The sequence below is a fragment of the Pelodiscus sinensis genome, chromosome 6 (assembly GCF_049634645.1).
Source record: "Pelodiscus sinensis isolate JC-2024 chromosome 6, ASM4963464v1, whole genome shotgun sequence".
Classification (NCBI taxonomy): Eukaryota; Metazoa; Chordata; order Testudines; family Trionychidae; genus Pelodiscus; species Pelodiscus sinensis.
The window spans coordinates 6,124,138-6,141,891 of record NC_134716.1 but is presented as its reverse complement, the minus strand read 5'-3'; the positions used below and the strand labels follow the sequence as shown (position 1 = coordinate 6,141,891).

The 17,754-nt window shown below is 47.0% G+C and overlaps 1 long non-coding RNA gene across 1 annotated transcript in view; it reads right to left on the bottom strand.

Moving 5' to 3' along the window:
- Nucleotides 1-17,479, bottom strand: part of LOC142829794 (uncharacterized) — a 48,846-nt gene extending 31,367 nt beyond the window's left edge. The window contains exon 1 of the long non-coding RNA XR_012904584.1: nt 16,988-17,479. This is a non-coding gene — a long non-coding RNA (uncharacterized LOC142829794). The remainder of the gene's footprint in view (nt 1-16,987) is intronic.
- Between the last annotated feature and the right edge of the window lie 275 nt (nt 17,480-17,754).

Here is a 17,754-nt window from a genome sequence, read left to right as displayed (position 1 = left end):
AAAGCCTTTTCCGAAAGATCCCTTATCCCTTAAAATAAATCCCTTATCCCGTGCAGCCATTTTTATGCTAATGAAGCGGGGGAAATTTAAATCCCCGCTTCATTAGCAATTGCGATACGTCTAATTTGCATCCCTTTTACGAAAAAGTGATGCAATCTAGATGTAGCCTCTGGTGTACATCCTGTGTCAGGATGGGTCAGCAATCCTTCCCGGCTCTCTGTCCCTAGAAAGGCTGCAACTGGAATCAGGAGCAAGATTGAAGACAAGATGGAGACTCCCTCCTGGAATTTTTATATTCCTGGTGTCTCCCAAACTGGAGCTGGTCACATCAAGTGACCTATCTGTGTCTCACATGAAAGCAGCCATGCGGTACTGGCTAGTCTGCAAGCTGCCAGACACATTCCTCAGGTGTGTATTGGCCTCTCTGAGAGCCATCGTCCATGAAGCAGCACGAGTTAGCAACCATTCACCGAACAATCCTTCCTCACAATAGGCAGTCCAGGCCCAATGAATCCTAGAGCTGGAAGAGACCTCAGAGTGTCATCAAGTCCAGCCCCCTGCTCTAGGCAAGACCAATTCCAACTAAATCAACCCGGCCAGGGCTTTGTCAAGCCGAGACTTACACACCTCTAGGGATGGAGACTCCACTACCTCCCTAGGTAACCCATTCCAGTGCTTCACCACCCTCCTAATGAAATAGTTTTTCCTAATATCCAACCTGGACCTCTCCCACTACAACTTGAGACCATGCTCCTTCCCAGATAGAGAATGTTTACAGTACAAGTACAGAGACCATATTCATAACTTCACGTACCTCATACAAGCACATGAGTAGCATACATAGAAGCAGTAGAGCATACGCTTTCATTTAGCACCTCACATGGCCCACTTTGTACAGAATTTGGGGTAAACACCACCCCTGGGTGCAACAGTGATCTGTCGGCTCACTTTAAAATCCAATAACGTGGCAGCAACAGGTTTGGGTTACATGTCTATTACAACTCAGTGCAACCTGATACGTTGCATTTCGAAAACGCACACTTGCTTGCTGCTCTTCCTCTGTTTCAGGTATTAAATTCCTGATTACGATTTGTGCCTTCATTAAAACAAGTCAGAAACCGGAATGTAGAACACAACTAACTCAAATTCAAACCAGCTCGGACTAAAAGGGAAATAGAGCATGGTTCCCACCTTTCAAAACACGGGTGGAGGGAGAGCCCTTCACTTTGTGGGCTGAAGATAAACATAGAAAACATCTCAAAAGAAGAAGGGTTTGATTTCTTCTGCTGCTCTGGCCTGACCAGCCCCCTTTATAGGTGTCCTGCATATCAGGTTTCCCTCTGTATTTCTGTGGTTACCATAGTCATAGTAACAGTCCTGCTTAACTCAGCAGCCTATTAGCAAAGTAAGTTCAGCCATAATCAGTGCTGCTTAAAGCATCTCTCCTCTGTATTTTCACAAATGGCATAATCACATTTCATTTCTTCCCCCCAGCACACTTGGGAGATAATTGCTATCATGTAGCAAACCTTTCCTGATTTTTCCAGGGTGGAAATGACAGTGGGTTAAAAACACAGCTAATCACTGCACAGTGTCATTAGCATTGGGGGAGGGGGGGAAGGGGGAAGGGAAATGAACCAGGTGTAGATCAGGAATTCAGAAAGTCCTGTCAAGTGCTACCAAGGGAAGAGCTTGTCTCCTATGTTGTTTGTACCACAAAAAAGTAGCCTGGTTTCAACTTGTGTCTCTGTCTGCTATTGTCATGCAAATAATATAGCAGCCCCAAGAGCATCCCATGAAGGATCTGTGAGTATTCTTGAGGTACACTCAAAACAGGACCAACGAGGTACCAAATGTCATATATAAAAAGTGGCCAAATTCTTCCACGTGCTGTAATGACCAGAGAATGACATCAGGGAATGTGGCCCACTATAAAGAACTTCAAAGAATTGCCAACAAGCGATTCATACAGCGGGGCCGACAACCACCACCAGCCTTGGGACAGGATGTGATGGGCTCAGCTCCCTGCCCATGGGAGGGGCGGAGCCTCAAGTAGAAGGGGGCGGAGCTAGAGGCAGCCAGCCCTCCGCACCACCTCAGAGCTGTGTGGAGTGGTGCTCTGGCGGCAGTTCAGAGGGGGTGAGGGTTTCGGTGGCTGCTGCAGTAGCAGCGGTGGCCAGGCACCCTGGGGGCAACTTAGTAGAGATTTTTTTGTGTGTGTGTGTGCGCGCGCCTCAGCCCCATGGTGGGGGCAGTGGCGGGACTGGAGTGAGAGCATGGGCTTCCCAATGTTGGGTGGGGTCTGAGTCTTGGGGGGCAGATCCAGGCAACCCCCAGGGACCGCATCCAGGCCCTATTCCTGAGGTTTCCCACCTCTGACTTAGGGTCATGTTCTCAAACATCACCCCTATCCATTTTTATATACATAAAAAGGATATTTGACTTGACTCACCGTGATTAGTGATAATACTGCATCAAGGGAGGAGGCGGTTTTGAGAATCTTTTCCCTTCATTTTTAAAATGTCTTTAGTGAATCCTTCCAAATGGGCATTTTCCAGACTGCTAGCCAAATGAATGTTTGGGAGGGGAATATGCGACTCTTGCAGCCATCGTTCTCAAAGGGTTAATCATGCATGTGCTTGGCAGACTGCTTTTCTAAAGTAGGCTCTCACACCAAGGAGCTTTTCCCAAGGTTTTACAGCCCCACAAAAACAGTTCAGGGAGAAATCAGGAGAACGCTAGGCTACTACAGAATCACCAGAAGTGACTTTCCAGAGCTCTGATGTAACACTGCCCTTACATTCCTGACAGGTGAATTCAGCATTGCCATCCTCAAGCAATCAAAACTCAGGACCCGAGGCTTCCTAAAAATATCACAAGCCTGGCTGAAAAAAATCAGTGACATTTTAATTTTGCTCCTGGTTTCTGAGGCCTGGATCTTCAATAGTATTTAGGCACCTGACTTCAAGAGTCACAAAGATTGTGGTGGGAGTTAGGTGCCATTGAGGATCCAGGCTTGAGCCGTTAGTGTGCACTAGTAGCATTTTTTTCAAGCGTTTCTCTTCAGCTGATGAGAGCTAGAAACCAAATAACTATCAAGTCTCAGAGGGGCAGCCGTGTTAGTCTGCAGTTTTAAAAACAATGAGCAGTGTTGTTGCAGCTTAAAGACTAACAAATAGATCATGAGCTTTAGTGGGTAAAACCCACTTTGTCAGATGAGTTGTAGTGGAAATATACATAACTCTGGATTCTGAGTTCCACTCCAACTCCTGTGGTGAAGTGGGTTTTATCCACAAAAGCCCGTGATATATATTTGTTACATTTTTGATACATGTGGTACATCTCAGCCAGGGCACTATGGGTACGTCTAGACTACCGCATTTTGTCGACGGAAGTTTTGTCGACAGATACTGTCGACAAAACTTCCGTCGACAAAGAGCGTCCAGACACATTGAGTTCTGTCGACAAAGCAAGCTGCTTTGTCGACAGAACTCCGTAGTCTGGACGCAACCCTACAGGCAATAACACCTTCTGTCGACAGAGTTCTGTCGACAGAAGGTGTTATGCCTCGTAAAATGAGGTATACCAGCGTCGACAAAACTGCTGAGTTCTGTCGACATTATGTCGACAGAACTCAGCGGTAGTGTAGACGCTGGTATAGTTTTGTCGACAAAAGTGGACTTTTGACGACAAAACTAGGTAGTCTAGACACACCCTCAGGGTATGTGTACACAGCAGCATTATTTCGGGATAACTGATGTGATTGTGAAATAAAGAGCATGTCTACTCTACAGGCCTTCATTTTGAAATAATGACAAACTGAAGGACTTCTTACTGACTCCTGTAACCCTCATTTTATGAGTAAGGGAAGTCAAAGGAAGAGTGTTCTTCGACTTCCTGCTGTGTAGACAGCGCCAAAAGCCGAAATAAGCTATTTCGACTTCAGCTACACAACTGACGTAGCTGAAGTTGCGTAGCTTATTCCGGCTTTAGCCCTGCTTTGTAAATGTACCCTAAATGCCCCAACAACAACTATGTGAGTGAAGTCAGAAATCACTATGCTCTTGAATGAGCTGCCACAGGAAAAATAAGACAAACCTGAAGCTGAACACTTTGACAGCACAATGATTCCACAGCTGCAATACGTTCATTAGCTTTTGCAGACTTGAAGAAGCACTTTGTGTAAGGTGGACAGCTTGTGTCTCTCACCAACAGAAGTAGGTCCAGTAAAATAAATTGCTTCACCCAGCTTGTGTGTCTAATATTCTGGGACCAACACAGCTACACCAATCCTGATGTAGCTCTGGTGTCAGGCTACCTGGCCAAACTGCATATGCCTTAAAAATCAAGGGGATTACTTTGGCACCCCTGGAACATAACTCCAAATGGCCACAAGCACTGACCCAATCTTGAGTAGCGCCTTCGGCCATTACTGCGATACAAATATTTTCACAACAAACCACCACCAATGAACTACTTGTGTAGCCGGTCTTCCTTTTGTATTTATAGTGATGAATAGACCTCTAGTGGTAACAGTAGATATCTATTTTCATTTGTAAAGAACTGGCTTAGTTAGCAAAAAAAATCGGTCTTTGCCCACGAAAGCTTATGCTCCAACACTTCAGTTAGTCTATAAGGTGCCACAGGACTCCTCGCCGCTTTTGCAGATTCAGGCTAACACTGAAAATTGTAGCGTTAAAAAAAGCAAACAGGTAAGACACAGGTGACCACACAGGTGACCAGGATAATGAACTTCTAAACTGCCTACGTGTAAAGAATGTCATCGGCATCAGCTCTTCATTGCCGTAGCTGACCTGTTGGTGTTTGCTGGAAGTACTAAAATTAGTAATAGTGTTAAGCGATTAAAAAGAAACTGAAAAGATGGGCCATGAGATCAATAACCGTAATTAATTGGCACGTTTTCAGAGTTTCTGAGTTTGAGGAACTTTGACTACTGAAGTTAAACTCCAGCCACGCTTTGACATAGAATAGACCGTCAACATGCAATGGGAGGGGAATTCTGATTCAACCCACACTTGGGACTCCATCTGTGTGCAGGCCCCAATGGGCTTGGAAAGTGCATGGCAACTCAGGATGCCTTCATGCAGCTGGAGGATGAGGCCGGGGTGTGTGGTGGTTCAAAAGGGCCTGTGGCTCCCTGCTGACACCACTGCTATGGTGGCCAGTGCCCTGGGCCCTTTAAATTGCCACCGGGCAGTGCTAAGAGCTAGCTGATGGGCGATGGAGCACAGTGCAGTGTGCTCTGGGTGCTGCTGAGGGCTGGCTGCTCCAGCCCCTCCCCTTCTGCCCAAAGCCCCACCTCTTCCGGGAGCATGGGGTTGCCCTCCCATCTTGCCCAGGGACCCAGCCTGTCGGCCCCCCGAGGCCAAGATACATTTTACCTCCCACTAAACTCATCCAAAGGGACCTTCTCACCAGTCTAGGGGGCTCACAGTCTGTCCCTGAGGTGCTGCAAATTGATAGCACCCCAGCTTGCAGCCCATGATTTAGTTTCTTTATCCAATTCCCACTGACATCGAAGGCAATCTTACCTTGGACTTCAGTGAGTATTGGGTCAGGTCTTAAAACAGCCTCGGGGCTGCTCTAAACTATGCTAAGGAAAATACTGAACGGAGCACTGAATACTCTGACCCTGCCCTTCGAGGGTTCTGAGCTGCCTCTCCCTGCACACACGCTGTTGGGGAATGAGCAGCAAAGAGCGAGGTGTTCTGGCCTAAAATCATGAGTGGGATTCCCTGGCTGCATCGTTCGTGCAATTTCCAGCTGCTTTGTGCTCGTCGGGTGCCTAAGATCTGCCCCAGCCTGTTCTCAAGTAGTAACTCTTCACTTCAACGGGAGCAAGCTCAGACCCAAATAACAAATGCCACCCGTCTGCCTCAATGAGTAGGGAACCTGAAGGAGTCGGGGCAGGGGAGGGGCAGTATCTAATCATAGCAACTACGGAGACAGACGTTTGCGGAAGGACACCAAGTCGTTTTTCCCCTACTCAGTCCCCACTGCGGTGAGAGGTGCTGACAGGCCAATTCCCAGGATTTAACCTGCTATGGGGGCCAGGTTGAGTTACTTTCAGTTCTGTTCCAGCAGCCTCCCCCACCTTGCCCACCTCAAACTATGACTAGGAACCCAGCCTGTCAGATGCTGCCGGCGTAGGCAATTGCTCATTTAGGGGGCAGTGAGGATTTTTTTTCTCATGGACCAACTGGCAGAATACCAGGGAATTTTTTGCCTTCCTCCCGGCATCTTCAATCTAGTCAGAATCACTGAGGAACTTGGTGGAATTGCTAATTCATTGCAACAGTTTCCAGTGTGACTAAAACAGACAATAGGAAGGGTTCCCTGAGGTAAAGGCCTGGGATTTGTTCATGTCTTAGGCTCGCGGAATAAAGGTCAGATCTTGTGATCTGCGTGCGTTAGTCCCGACTCCTCGGTCCCCAACTGGGGGGAAGGGTGGCAAGACCCATAAAGAGATGAGTCCTACGGAGCAGGCTGAGGAGACCCTACTGCAAGTTACGGGTGGTACGGTAAGGAGCCCTGTAACTGCTTTGTTGGAAACCGTTAAATGCCTGGTTTAGGAGAGCGTGGGTAGGAGACAGGTAGCACCCTCCCCTTTGCTGACGCTTAATACAAGTTGTGGCCTAATGCTTAATTCCATGGAGGTGTGTCTCCTCATTTCACTGCTGTGTCCACAACAGCATGGATGATATAGTCATTATTTGCTTGATTCTGTTGTTGTCTAGGGGATAATTACTATGACATCTAAAGGGACCTGCCTCTTTGTAAGATGTGCTAGGTAGTTAACACAGTCAACAACAAAAAAGTATATGAGCAATGGAACCAAAAAAATAATCAAAGACAAGCATATAGATTGTTACTTCCGCATAGTGCATTCTATTATTACAGTCAGGTATAATGTAGGACTATAGCTTAAAGCAAGATCTAAACTACTATAAACTAGTTCAAGGTCTGCAAACGTTGGTAGGTTTTTTTAGTCCAATAAAGCATCAGCCAAAAGAATCGGTAATAAATAGGTGCCTCGGGCTAGTGGGACATGCAGACACATCCATTATCACCTTGTCTCTTTATTCGAGCCCTCCAACCTCCCAGTTGCAGTAAGAATGGATCCAGGAATCAAAGGAATTCACAAGAACAGCAGGGAGCATAAAGGCTAATCCTGGGTAGTCTAGGCAATCTTTGGTGAACATTATAGGAAATTTTGGACCACTGTCAACCTGCAAAATAAAAGTTAAATGCTGCCACTTTTGCAGGTTTCTCTTTGTACAATGCCAGATGAGTTGCAATTCACTCAGGCCTGGTCTACACTAGGGTCTTAGTCCAAAATAAACCCCCCAAGATCGATTTTGTAAGTGATGCATCCACACTACCAAGCCCATTATTCCGGAGTAAGGGGCCGCAGAATTCAAACTCTGTAGTCCTGCTTTTCATGAGGAATAACACTATTCCCGAACTTGTAAGTCCAAAATAACGTTAGCATGGACGCATTCGGATTGCCTCGGACTGCATTCGGCTCTTCCCCTTAGTAAGGGCACAAAACTTCACATTTGTAAAATTGGGTGCCCAGAAGTTGAACTTAGTAAATTAGAAATAATCTCCTAGTGTAGACATGGCCGGAGAGAATGACATACCTGGTTACATTGCTCAATAAGGGAGAGGTTCCCATTTGACTTCAGAGCTAGAACAGGTTTATACATACATGCTTAGGTTTGTGTTTAAGGCTGATGTAGAGCCTGAACTCAGTCACTTTGACTTGCCTCTAGAAAAAATTATGAATTAGTACCATAATTATCCACTTCTAAAATTGCCATTATACCATTTGCTGTGTGCATTAAAAATGAGATGTCTTTGCTTTTAGGAATAATACCCTTCTGACAATCATAATCCATATCCCTCTGCGTAATTAGCCTGGTATAATAAAAATCCATTTGCAATAATTTTTAGATAAGGATTATTATATCTACAACTTATTTTTTAATCACCGACCTTTAACTAATTTTCTCCATTTCGTTGCATGGGGTTAATGAATCTAACTCACCTTTTATTCATTTTCTTTCTGTGGACTTCACATGATTGCAAACTGTGCAACCAAACCCAGGAAAGCAAGGTTTTATTTAAAATAAACGAACATATTGGAAATGTAACCTACAAATTGTGGCTTGGAACTGGCATGGCAGAAAATTGCTGGCAATGAATAGAAATGAAGGAACTCTAAATATATATATTAGTCCCTTTACTAAAGGAGCCTCTGACTTTTACTGGGAGGATCCTTTGTGCTGCAATCTAGCCTTAGAGACTACAACTCCCATGAGCCCTTAGGAAAAAGGAGGGGATGTTGGGTCTTCCAGGCATGGAGAGAGAGAGTCTCCACTTTGGAGAGAGGAGCCAGGCTGCTGGTGGGGAGCTTTTTCCAGGCCAGGAGCTAGTGTTGCAGCTAGAGCGTGTTACCGAGAGCCTGCCGGGGTTTGGATCTAGGAGGCTGCTTGAAGGGCTGTTGATTGTCCCTAGAGAGGAGAGAGACTGGCTGTGCTTGTGGGTGAGAGGGGCCTACGTAAACCTGCACAGGAGGTAACTAAGTAACTAGGCTTTTGGGGAAAGTGCTGTCTGGGGCAGAGCACAGAAAATAGACTGACTGGGTGCAAAGAGGCAGAGTCACCAGCCCAATGAACCAGAGCTGCTGGCATCTGGTGGGACCTGCTCCAGTGGCAGAGTGCTTTTGCAGCTGACTGCTCAGCTTGGACTAACACACACAGAACGTGATCAGTGCTGTCTCCACTCCTGCTGCAGACCTTCAAGCGTGCCCATGCAAGCAAGAGTCTGGGACTCTGAATCCAGAGGAGTGCGCACTTTGGGGTGGGAGACATGGTGGCCGTGCAAATGCCAGAGAGATGTTTCCTTCCTGCGCACTTTAATTGATTTTGTTCACTTTTAATCTGTTAAACCCTCTTTCTTTAAATTAAGTAAAGATGTGTTCATTCTAATTTAATCCATTAGATCTATATTATAATTTATAATTGTTGTCTTGGAGGTAGATCCAGATTATTACTGGAATAATTTTTTTCCTGGAGGCTCCCAAGGCACACTATTAAGTGTGTACAAGGCCAGCCAGGTGGAGGCATCACCATTGTATATTTATTTAGGAGCAAGGGACTGCAGCAGGGGGTGCATTGGAAAACCCCAGCTAAACAACATCACCACTGGGGTACTAGGGATCTTCTTTGATGTTAAAAACATCAGGCACACATGTGAATGACCTGCTCCTGAGTAACCCAGAGAGGAAAAAGGGACGGGGAGACACACACACACACACACACACACACACGAATAATTTGGGAATGTCCATTCCCCCCTCCCCCCCACACACACAAAATTTGGGAATGTGTCCATTTCCACACACACAGACACACACACACATAATTTGGGAATGTGTCCATTTCAGTAAATCCGTGTTTTCGAATGAAAAACTATTGAAAAATTTCCAAGCAGCTTTTAGAATCAGAGCTACTATCAGAATTGGAGAGGAATTCTGAACTTAAGCCAACCAACACCAAGCACTCTTAAAACAAGACCAATATCTACACAGTGTGGGGAGGGGGGCAGTGGGGACAGGAAAAAACACCCCTTTAACTAAGCCAGTTTCTAAAATGATTAAATCAGAACAGTTTTTTTCTAATGTAGATGAGATTTTTAGATAACCCTTCCTGCCACCTCCCTGTTCTCATTGTCTATGCTGGACATGGAGCTGTTTCTATCTCTGGAGCACCCAGAGATGCAAGGGCCACAAGAATGCCATAAACCCACCTTTTGCTTCCCTTCCCCCTGGGCTGGGAGTTTTGTACTATGCCTCTGAGCTATGTAGCGGGCCAAGACTGACCGCCCCGGCACCTCCTGCTGGTCACTCAGGGAATTAGCTCTTCAGCCTCAGAGAGCCTTCCCAGCATTAGGACCCTGTGAGGGGTTCACTCACCACCGTAGCGGGGGTCTGCCATCTGTCTCCGGAATCAGCTCCTGCGGCTGGCAGGTTACCTTCCTTCAGGTGGTGTTTCCCCTCTTTCTTCCAGGCCACGTCGTCCTCTTCGACACACTGCCCTCCGGCAGTGCCCAAGTCAGTCTCTGAGCCCCACTTCCGGGGGTTGTTGTTTCTCCAGCAGGCCGTTAGTCAGGCCCTGCAGTCTGGGGGTTTGCTTGGCCAGAGCTCCGCTAGCCCGGCCTTGACTCCCCGGCCTCGCCCTAGCTCCCGGGAGCCTCCTACTCCCCTCAGCAGCCAGGCTCTCACTGCCTCCTCTGGGAGCAGCTGCCCATGCTTTTATATAGCGCCCAGCTGGGCCCTAACCACCTAATACAGCCTCAACTGGGGCTAAACTCCTGATGGGCCAGTGCAGGGCCAACACCCTGTCACAGACCCCAATCACCTAGACCCACCTTGCCTTAGTGACCTACTGCCTGTCATCATCTAGCCCTGCCTTGGGGGCAAACTGCTGTCTGAAATGGCCACTCATTATTGGCAAGGGGGTATGGACCTCCTGCCTTCTCCTGTCCTGGCTGCCTCCCTGCAGCCCCAGTACCATTGAGCCTTGAGAGCAAGGTCTCAGCCTGGGAGTTTGCCTGGCCAGAGATCCCCAGCTCTGTCTGCCTTTCCCCCGCCCTGCTGCGGGTCAGGCACCCTCCGCATCTTCCTTGGCAGCCAGGTCCTTCCTGCCCCACAGCTAGAGCAAGAGTGTCTTTTTCCTCCCGTCCATCAGGCCTTATTTATACAGCCCCAGTTGGGCCCTAATTGGCTGCTATCTGCCACAGCTCCAGCCTCCACAGCCCTGTTAGGCCAGTGTGGAGTAGCTGTCCTGTCACGAGCCACCACACTAACTTATCCTTCTTCCTCCCCCCCCTCCCCAGAAATGAACAACCCTCACTCCTCTCCCCCCTCCCCCCCCCCCATTGCCTTGAGCCTCAAAATATCTGTCTCCTACTCCCGACCGTGGCTTGGTAGGTCTGATAGTTATGATGACCCTGCACAGTGGTTAAGAACTTGCATCTCAAATCCAGAGAAAGCAGCCAGAGAATTCCTTGGCAGTTTGAAAACTGATGGATAGTATCCCTGTGGTGGATCAATTCCTGTGTGCCCGGAGTTTAGATGCAAGATCACGTGAGTTAATTTAGACAAGGATGGGCTTTCAAAGTGGGTAGTAAGATAAGTGGATCCTGAAATGAACTCTGAAGAGCAAAAGGAATAAAGCCAGAAAAGGGGGACGAATACAAGTCAATATGCAGGGGAATATCATGAAAGATCAAATTCAGAAAAAAAAAAAAGAGTGGTCAGGAACCTGCATAATATGAGGTTTGCCCTGCAAATGACATTAGCTTTCAAATACTAGGAAAAAAATTCTAGGAGAATTGTTGGATGAGGGGATGGAAAATTAAGGCCTGATGTAAAACTGATTGTGGCTAATGGAAAGAATCCCAGCTCAAGCCCCTAAAACACACGATCTGTGGTAATTATAGGTTAGGAACGTTTGTTTAGCATCAGTTCTTCGGAAGATCCCAGCCCAGAGCCTCAGCTGTTGGCAAGGAACCAGCACACAGAGCTCAGGCTGGGGCATGGAAGGGGTTCTCCTGATGCTGGGCCAGCTTTATGCCATGGAGATAATTTAGGAGTACAGGTTGAACCTCTCTAGTCCAGCATTCTCTGGTCCAGCAACATCCGTGGTCCAGCATGATTTTAGTTGCCGGATGTCCACATATCATTGATGTGGCCAAGATTCCTGCAGTCCTATAAAGTTTGTTCACAGCCACCAGTCCTGGCTCTGTGTTCTGTGCTGTTGTTTAGCTCTAACTTACCCCTAAATGTCTCATAAGAGCCCAGTAAGCAATGGAAGTGCTGGTAATATTGCTAGACAATAGCGACCTCATGGTTCAGCAAATTCTCTGGTTCAGCATTGGTCAGGTCCTGAGGGTGTCAGACTTCGATTTAGATTAGAAAAGAACACAGTGGATTGCAAATGGCTGATGAACCAACTCATCAAGTCTGGAGTGGTTTTTTGGGACGCGTGATGAATGAGGAGGACCGGAGGAAGGAGCTGAGAAGGCATCAGCCGAACATGAATATGATAGGTTGCATGCAGGAGGAAGGGGTTGCAGAGACACTCTGGAAAACAAGAATGCACATGGACTGGATTCCGTACCAGTGGCTGCATCGCGCTGACATCATTGCAAAGAGAAAGAATCCAGTGTTTCATAAGTCCATTCAACAATCGCCTGAAGAAAGAGAAAACGCCAGATGAATGGCGTGGAAATCCTTGTGATTGACATTTAGAAGGGCCAATGTGGAATTTATGGAGAGGAGGTGAACAATTGATGCCATCTTAGCTGTACAAATCCTCACAAAGAGGTTCAGGTACAAGAGGAGGCTCCCATTTTGGTGATGGGTCTCAAAGGGGCAGGCTGTGTTCGTCTGTATCTGCCAAAACAAGTCGGAGTCCTGTGGCACCTTAGAGGCTAACAGATGGATTAGGATTCATTTACAAATTCAATGCTATCAGCTGAGGATTGAATAAGGATTTCAAGTGGTTAACACAATTTCCCCTCCACATCTCCACACCAAATGCTGTGAATGACCCACTTCCACCCTGACTGGATTAGATTAGTTAACTCAAGCACCTTCTTCTTTATATATACACCCCTGCTTCTGTACCTTCCACTCCAATTCATCTGATGAAGTGGGTTTTACCCATACAAATTTATAACCTAATAAATCTGATAGGTCTTGTCCACACTTAACTTGGAAGGGCCAATTAAGATACTCACTCCAGCTACGTTAATTGTGTAGCTGTCGTCACCGTACCTTAATTTAACCCTCGGTGCCATCTCCACAGTGGAAGGTTGATGAGGAAAAAATGCTCCTGGTGACTTCCCTTACTCGTGAATCGAGGAGTACTGGCGTCGACAGGGGCATCCTCGGTATTTGATTTAGTAGGTCTTTACTAGACCCATTAAATCAAACTCCAGTGACAGTCTACTCCGGTGACAGTTGATACCTGAGGTTGGCAAATGGCTTCATTACCACTTGAATGGCTCTTTCACAGGTTCACTGTGCTGCTAATAGCTCTGGCAGGCTTTGTCACTTTTAAGTTACTAGATCCTCACTGGAAGAAGCAGAGCCACAGACCAGGGATAAAAAGAAGTGGGTTGGAGGACATTAAGACCCAGTGGTGCCCCAAATTTTCAGGTGCTTTACGCAACTGCGTATGGGTAAGGACAGCACTGATTCCACCATGCTCTGAATAATATTTCTTCATTGGGAATTTAAAAGCTTTCGTGTTCCTCCTGCCTGGCTATAATATTCTCAATTTACTTATTTGCAGTGTGGTAATGCCTAGGTACCTCCGTCATGGATGAGAATTCCATTGTGCTAAGTGCTGTATAAACAACAGGATTTTATTTGCTAGACCTTACAGCCTCTGCTGATGAGCTCCGGCTCTGTGATTACATAGCTGATTGGCATTAATGCACTGCTTGCAATTCCAGCTCCTTTGTACCTCAGGCATATTCCCCGGCAAGGCTCCTTGTATTCTAAACTTACACAAGCCAGAGCTGCTTAATCCCTCTGCAAATGTCATATTCCCAAAATATCCTGACTCATTTTTAACTGGTCTCTGGCTGCACCACTTCGGTCGCAGGAACATCCACGCAGACCAGAACTGCCCAGCGTTTTCTAAACATGATCTTCCTCACTGGATAGTAGCATCGTTTATATGTGCGCCTTGCTTTTGGAATGACATCTCAAGACTGTGTTTGCTTTTCGACGGCTGCCAAATGCTGTCCAGATGGTCTTAATGTCACATCACTGTAGGCCTTTTATTTTCTGGATGACACTGGGCTTCCTTGTAGGCTATAGTTTCCAGGATTATTTTTGGCCCCTTACCTCATTTCCTGTCCCTTCTGTACATCAAGCTGTATTAGTCATTCATCAGCCCGGGAAACCTCATCTCTTTACCCACCTCGTTTAAAAAATGGACGAATGCAGAGAAGAATTAATTTTCATATAGCAGCGTTCATCCTCAGGGTGCCCCAAAGCGTTCCACCAAGGAGTTAGAGACATACTGCCAACTGCAGTGACGGGGTGGGCAAACACAGCCAGCATGGTCGCTACACGCTCCAGAGAGAGGAAACATTTCAGCTAGCGCACTGGGGTGAGCACATGCTGCCTGATTTGATGAGGCCTCCACCACTTGCATCTGGACGGCTCCCATGATGATCAGAAAAGGCCTTGATTTGCTGTCTCATGTGCCCGTGCAGCTGTTTCTTATGCTTAACGGGGACACTACAGAGCAGTCAGCGCTCAAGTCCAGATATGACTCATGGGGTTGCTCTAATGCACACCAGTTGGCTGGTAGCCAAGGGGCCTTTTGGTCTTTCAGGACCAGCAGAGGGAGGGGCAGAACATACCTGTGCATCTCTGACATACCGAGGACGTCGGGAGGGAAGAGAGCTGGTGTGAAGCTGAGAGCAGCTCTGTGCAGTTGGACTGCTCTGCTGATTAGCTAGGAGCAGATACGAACACTTGGCTCTGCCTGAGAAACACAAAATGGCCACAAGAAGGGAAAAAATTGAGCCCTGAATCGAGCCGGGCCTTGGTTCCCTCAGCTGAGGCCGACAATCCATTCATCCCACATTCTGTGACTGCAGAATCCATCCCTCAACAACGAGTTGTGCTCTAGGCACTCGCCTCATTTGCAAACCTGCATTAACAGGAGTGCGGTGAGCAAGACACAAGGGGAGACATTCTTCCGCTTTGCTCTGCGCTAATTAGGCCTCAACTGGAGAACTGTGTCCAGTGCTGGGCACCACAGTTCAGGAAAGATGTGAAGAAATTGGAGAAGGTCCAGAGAAGAGCAACAAACATAATTAAAGGTTTAGAAAACATGGCCTGTGAGGAAAGACTGAAAAAATGGGTCTAGAAGACTGAGGGGGGACATGAGAGCAGTTCAAGTATCTAAAAGGGTGTCACAAGGAGGAGGGAGAAAAATTGTTCTCCTTGACCTCTGAGGATAGGACAAGAAGCAATGGGCTTAAACTGCAGCAAGGGAGGTTTAGGTTGGACATTAGGAAAAAGTTCCTGGCTGTCAGGGTGGTTAAACACTGGAATAAATTGGCTGGGGAGATTGTGGAATCTCCATCTCTGGAGATATATAAGAGCAGGTTGGCTAGGCGTCTGTCAGGGATGATCTAGGTGCTTGATCCTGCTGTGAAAGCAGGGGACTGGACTTGATGGCCTCTCGAGGTTCCTTCCAGTTCTAGGGTTCTTTGATTCTATGATCTTACCATGGATTCACTGAGAACTGAATGCACAGAGACTAAGGCTACAGATACACTGTAGCCTTCTTCCAGAAAAGCTTATGCAAATGAAGCGTGGTGTGGAATATCACTGCTTCATTTGCATAATTAATTAGCAGCTGCTGTGTAGATGGCCCGTTTTTGCACAAACCCCTCCTCCTTTTTTCAGGAAGAATGGCTCTTGCGCAAGAGGGGGTTTTTGCACAAAAATGAGCTGTCTACACAGCTCCTTTTTGCACAAAAGCCTTTTGCGCCAAAGCAGCTGCTAATTAATTATGCAAATGAAGCACAGCGATATTCCACACCACGCCTCCTTTGCATACGCTTTTCCAGAAGAAGGCTATAGTGTAGCCGTAGCTAGGTGTTGCTTCTAGAATCCATGGAAAGCCTCAGAGAGCTGCTCTGATCCTTGTAACCAGCCTCCTTCACCCCAGTCAAGGAATAGTGGACTCGACTGTTGTGGCTGAGGAACTGGAGCATTTCTCCCGATGATGCCACAGAATTCTCCACGTGTGCACTGTGGAATTAGCCATTTTGTTGCAAATGGACGTTTTGTTTTCTATCTCCCTGCCTTGCTGGCATCTGTCTGCTGCTGACTCTTCTCAGTTGTCTCTGGAAGGGGACTTAGTTGGGCTGTATTGTATTGTGCGCACTGGCCTGTTGATGAACTGGGCTGCCTGATGCATTCACAGCCACTGACAGTACGGGAGAGGCCAGGTGGAAGCTGCCTAAAAGACGGCAGGGAAGGTTGTTCCAAGCCAGACACAACTTCTACACTGGGAGAGCTGAGCTCTGGGATGTGAGTGGCTATGTAGGATGCATGGAGCAGAAGAGGGAAAAATTCCTCCTCAGAAGGACTCCTCAGTGGATCTCCCCTGACTGAATGCAATTTGAGGGACAGCTGCGTTCACCTGGGCAAGTGGATGGGGAAGAAGGGCATTTCATGCTGACAGAATAATTAACGTTCCCATGGAATGTCCCACTTTTGCCACAGAATTTGGCTCTGCTTCACCCAGAAGGACTCAAAACCGTGCGAGTGATCATTCTCTCTCGTGCCCTTTGCCCTGTTTACTAACCCTCCAAACGCTTTAGATCAGGGCCTCCCTGTCACTATGTGTTTGTACCGGGCCTAGCTCACTGTGGCCCTCATCTCAGCTGGGGATCCAAGCAGAATTCTTAAGTACAAATGAAAATAACAGTAACAAATCCAGTGTCCTCTCTGACAAGGGATTTACTGCACAGCAATGTTCCCTCTAATCTTTTCCATCCATATGAGGATTTTTCCTATCCAGGTGTGGAATAATTTTTTCTATGTGCACTGAGGCATGTGCACCAGTCAACACAAAAACCTAGCTGTGGGTGCTCTATTAACCAGCTGGCGGCATTTGAATATCTTCTGAGTGGCCGCACAAGCACACAGCATGCAGGGAACACTACAGCACAACACAAACAATTCACAGTCATGCTTTTCTGAAGGCTCCTACCTGAATTTTTTGCACGTGCAATTGCTGACATTGTATGTGCAATGAGTATTTGTATGCAGAACCGGGTATGCGGACTACCCAATGGAAAAACTGTTAGCTGTGATCAATACACATGCAAAGGAGGCATGCAGATAGAGACAGACCTTGAGTTTTGCACTCATGAAAATCATATTTGAATGCTTTTTCCTAATCTCGCTGCTTATCAATGTTTTTGTAAAAGATCTGTCATTTCGGAGCCTCCAGAATTCCTTTTCCCCTCTTCAGTGAGCGCTCTCAGCAAAAAGTTTTCCTGCCTTTTACTACTTCCTTCCAATGTCTGAGATACAATTTTCCATGCCTGGCACTTTCATAAGCTTCCTTCATTTTTTTTCATTGCCTTTGCCACTCGGAGGCAACAATAAATCCTTTCAAAATGTTGCTCCCTCTTCTTCCCCAGGAAAACGCAGCTCATTCTCTAGGGTGCTCCCCTCAACTTCTTCCATGGCCACGAAGGCAAAGATAGCATTGAAGTTTTGGCAAAGAGCAACCTCATCAGCCGCCAGCTTTCCACTCCCGTCCTTCGCCAGCGGAATCAGAACGTTTATTTGATTGTCAAAACAGGGCACTGCCCAAATGTTAAGCAAAGGGTTGGAGTGGATTTGCTGTCCTTGACGTCAGCGAATGCATTGAACAGCTGGCGGAGACGCTCTTTGTTAAGTGTCTGGTCTTAGCAAAGTGGATGGATGCCAAAACTTTTAACTCTTATCACCCAGCTCTGGGCTACCTCCCAAAAAGCCATGATTCACCTGCAACACCTGCCACAGGAAACTGAGTGCGGGTTTGGAGAGTAGAGTTGGCATTTATTATGATCATTTTCTGGGGTGCAATCCAGACCACTAAGGGGTTAGGTTGCCACCTGCCCTGCAACCCT